Source organism: Dermacentor variabilis, chromosome 11 (assembly GCF_050947875.1).
Source record: "Dermacentor variabilis isolate Ectoservices chromosome 11, ASM5094787v1, whole genome shotgun sequence".
Lineage (NCBI taxonomy): Eukaryota > Metazoa > Arthropoda > Arachnida > Ixodida > Ixodidae > Dermacentor > Dermacentor variabilis.
This window is the reverse complement of record NC_134578.1, coordinates 37392727-37397809: the sequence shown is the minus strand read 5'-3', so window position 1 is coordinate 37397809 and position 5083 is coordinate 37392727.

The following is a 5083-nucleotide window of genomic DNA, read 5'->3' as shown; positions in this document are numbered from 1 at the left end:
TAGCGGATGGTACGATAGAGCGGGGTGTGACGCTTGGCGCCGTGCGCAAAACCACCATATCGCGAGCAGCATTCTTTTCGTTTTGTTTTCTGAAGCCCGGCTTCAATTGCTGTCGCGACAAACGGTGATTCCAAAAAGCGAAGGCTATAGCCGTTGTTCGAGTTCAACCGGCGCTTCTTGGTGCTGTAAAGAGATTTCTTTCTTTTTTTTTCAGAAAGCGATTATGCTCTCTTTGAATGAAGCGAAAGCGGAAACACAGTGATCGAAGTATTCTTATGTCAGAAAGCTAGAACTTGCTGGCAGAGTGTGCGAAAAACCATTATCCACATCACCTTAAAGTCAGGGAATGGCACGGTACTGAAAGTACGAATACCTTTAGTATCTTCGTTATACCACAGCTTGGAGGCCGTGGTGCTAAGTTAATTATGCTGAACCGAATGTATGTCAGAAATGCCACATAGTGCTAAATTGTTCTGAGCATTATTTTTTTATCAAATGCTGCCGGCTGCCCATTAGCGGGCAAGGCAGGAGTGGGTGCAAGTTCAAGGTAGAGCAAAAGCGAACGTACACTACTGGCGATAGCATAAAATTACAAAATGAATACTGTCCATGACCCAGAGCAAACAACGCTGGTGGAAATTAAGCGCCACTTGGGAATTAACCAATGAGGATTGTGAAGAGTTTTCCAGAACAAATAGGAACAACGTGGTAAATCTGTTTTTAAGGAATATATTTCTTCTTGCTTTCCATTTTGTTTCATTCATTCTTGGACCAGCCCGTATATACTTACTTTCCGCTCCATTATAATGTGCGGCCTCCGGTACTGTCGGCGCTAAGAGAAAAATCTCGGAGGCAGTGTAAGGCGGCCTCATAACTGGCGCCGTGGTGACGTTGCGTGCAAGAGCGTTTACTCCCGTATTCTTACATTGCTTGTTCAGTGAGTCCGCACTGCATGAGGGCCAGCTGTCCGCTTAGGCGGTATCACGTTCCTAAAACCTCTATGTAATCGTTTTTGTTAGAGCATGGACAACTTTCGCCGAGCGCTTTCTGCCACTCGGTGTCCGCTTTCTTGCTTCCACAAGAGGTTTGTTGATAGTACGTCGACGTGAACCTAACCTAAAATTCTTCCATAAACTGACCAACAGCTCACAAAATGCGTATTTCCGTTTTGTTAAGGGCGCAGATACGCGGGAGATACGCCGTATTAACCTGTCCCTTGTGCGCAGGCTGGAGTACCGTACAGAAAACGTGGGGACTGTGCCGATGTACTAGGGAGAAAGACACGCTGAGCTCCGTTTGTCCCTAGCCGAGTACAAAAGAGCAAGCTCTCTCTCCACTCAATAAAATTTCAAGCATATCGGAAACATATATTCCAATGGTGCGTTTGTCAGCGGATGGATGAATACAACTTTCTTGTATGTCCGGCAAGGTTTAACGCGACCCGGGCTCAGGTCTCCCGCGGGAGAACGTCAAGGCCCTGCCTCAACGCCGCCTCATGTGCTTGCTGGACTGCCCACATCTGGATTCCGAGGTCTCAGCTGCGCAGAGCGGCGGCCCAGCTCGACGACAGCGTCTCCGGAGCAACTGAAATCCTTCCCATAACTACACTGCACTCCCACAGCATGTATTTGAGTGTTGCTGGTCATTCCTGGCACAATTTTCACGTGTCGTCCTGATGGTTATCTGGGAAGCCACGTTTCAGACAGAATGAATTAGGGAAGGTGTTCGTCGGGAGCTGTCTCCAGGCGACGGCCTGCCTCCTGTTCAATTTGGGGCTCCGCGGTGGATATATCCTTCTGGCGTTTAGATATGCACGGGTTATGTCATTGTATCTGGTGAGCCTGTCCCGTTATGCGCGAGGAGTGTTCGCTATCGTGCGAGAGGCGTTGCCCTGTTCGGCGCGGCAGGTCACGTCTCGCACCGTCCGGTGCACCGTCTCGTTTAGGTTCGGTGGCGCGTCGCCTCCCGTGGTGACGTGTGCGGGGAGCCATATGATCCTCGAGCTCGCGGTTTGGATCGGCCCGATTCGACCAGAATGAACAGGGGTTTCTTGGAAATTCTACCTTTGGCGTAATTCTTTACTGCCGTTTGCGAGTCGCTTAGTACAACTTTGCAGTCCTGTTCTGTGGGGGCCAGCACGATCGCTACTTCCTCCGCTATTTCCGAGTGTTTGGTGTATACACGCCATGCGATTCTGTTTTTGGAGTTTGTGTCTCTGACTACGGCGGTGTATTTTCGGCCGTTTGGATATTCGACAGCGTCGACAAAGCGCGCGTTTCTCTCCCTGCCGAATGGACGGAGCAGAGCCTCGGCTCTTGCCTTTCTTCTGCCTCAGTTGTAATCGGGGTGCACGTTTCTTGGCATTTTTGCCACCATAACGATGTCCCTGATTTTGTTGGGGATTTGCATTTTCTGGCCGTGCTGGTTGCGGTACGTTATGCCGAGCTTGTTCATAATGTACATTCCCGTCGTGGTGGTCGACAGGCGTTGGAGCTTCGAGATGCGTTGAGCTTCGGCAATTTCTTCCAGGGTCTTGTGTATGCCCAGCCGGGCCAGAAGCTTTGCGTTTGACAAAAACTCAAAAGATTTATATAACGGAGCTTCAAAAATTATTATGTAACGCTCTTCAACTCTAGTAACACGACAAATTTTGATGTTTTGAAACATTTCGTCTCTCTAGTGGATTGTCTCTCAGAGGATGATTATTCTGCTTTTAGTGGACCATTTACCCAGCAAGAAATCTAACTTGCCATTGATCAGTTACCACTTTCCAAAACATCAGATCCTGATAGAATGTCAGGAGAATTTTATAAAGCGCCTAAATCGGTATTACACACTCTCCTAAATATATTCCTGCTAGTTTGGATGAAAACTGCCTAACACGATCCTGTACCAAGAAATATTATTTTATTCCCTATAAGTAGGCAAAAAGAAAAGTAACCATCTGTAGAAGGCTATAGACCCATTACACTGGGAATCGTAGACTACAAATTTATAAAGACGTCTTGTCTGATCGACTCCTGTATGCACTGTCGTTGCTATTGGACCTCTCCAGACGTGCGGACTGAAAGACCCTTTCACACAAACCAAATTAACCTAATCCGCACAGCTATTCAGTATTGCTCGTCCCTCCGTAAGCGCTTTTACTGCTTCATGTAGATTTAGTAAAACGCCTTATTCACGTTTAACCGCAATTCGCTTTTCGAGCTTTTCGAATACGCTATTCTTGGATCCACTGTTTACAAAAGTGTTCGTGTGGGCTAAACTATCTGTTCTACGGGTATCATTGTTAATCGTAACGTTTTAGAGCCAGCCTCATTTATTTTTGTTATCACCACTTATATTTACTCTTTATTTAGAGTAATTGTATATAAGTATTCTAAAGTGCTGTAACATTCATGAATTAACTATTCTGGGCAACGAACGCAAACTGTTGGCTTACGCAGGTGAACGTCCCTTTTTCTGCTCACACAAACCGACCATTGACAAAGTTCTTTCGTTGACAGAAAAATGTTGTGTGGCTTCTGGTGCCCAGATAAGTTGGTCAAAACACTCAGGTTCTCGGTTATGCTTATTCTGAGGTATGCGATGATCAAGCGTACCATCTAAATAACTTCGTGTTCCTTTTGATGCATACAACTTTAGTGCACGTTTCTGTCGAGAACGTTTACGGGTACGGCAACGCCATGCGGATACTCCTGACCACTTTTCTGTGTTCGGTTGTGCAGCGGCTAATAACTGGGTTCTAGCTACCAAAATATGTCACGTACTGCAGATTATTTATTGTGACAGGACTTATATTCAACCTTTTCACAGAATAATCGCTACTATTGTGTGGTCTTGTAGATATTATATTTTATATTATAGATTGTAGATATTGTCAATTTGAGCACCACAATTCCTATAAGGTTCAAAAGTGGGCCTAGATATTTAAAAAAGTTCATTTTATCCCAAATTTCTATTATCCAGACTTTCTCGAAAATTGTAGTAATCTGCTACTTAGTTGTTAGAATGCCAGATGCCCATACTTTGTTTTCTTTTCATTCATAGTAAGCTGATTAGAGGTAAACGATCCCTGAAAATCAGTAAACTGATCATTTAAAGCACCTTCTAGTTCCTCCTGTGAGTCGCCTTCAAAAATTGACGCTGTATCATGAGAAGACATCAGAGCCTCAGAATAGTTCAAGAGAGACAGGAAATCATTGCCCGTCGACTAAAAACGAACGGAGTAAATCGCATCTTCCTATACGTTGTACCTAGGCAAACGCACATTTCGCTAAGCAAAAGTCCGCACATTTCACTTTCGCAACTCGCGCAAGTGCACAAGCTTTTGGCGAAGGTGGCGCATCTTTCGAATGTCTGCGCTCTTCACTCTTAAAAAAAATTTACACCCTTTGAGGCTTATCTTGTCCCACAACAATAATTGTAATCTGTTTTGCGGAGATTTCTTTTTCTTACCCCCGAGCGTCCGGTACTTCCCGGACATCAAAGATATACGCGTCATCAGTGTGACGTAGCATTCTTTGATAGGAACGTAGAGAGTGCATTGTTTTTAACAAAGGAAACGCAAGCAATGCAGATGACGATTATTGTTGTGGCGCAAGATAAGCCCCAAAATGGTGCGAATTCTTTAAGACTAAATTGACAAAACGGGAACTCACTCGAAAAAATGACCTGATAAGTGAACCCCGATTCCGTTGTCACTGGGCAAGTATCGCACAAATACGGAAGAGAATGGCAAGACAATGCCGCAATTCGGGTTATTCCGATTGTGATCTTGGAGAACCAGGAGATGTTCAAGACGTCTCTGGCTAACGTGCGTCTGTCGGTCACAATGGTTGACCCTACTGTAACACCATGTATATTGAAGGTTATTTGCCTCTATTAATAGATACGAAATTTGTTTTTATTATTATTACAGCATAAAACCTTTTCCTCCATTCTGCAAATACCGAAACATTAAAGAACGGGCGGGCAGGTCAAGTTGCAAAAAATACGACGAAGTATGCGCGAACTGCAAGTATGCTCCAATCGTACTCTCATGTTTTCTCACCTTGCTTGCTCTACTATATGTAGGCGAAGA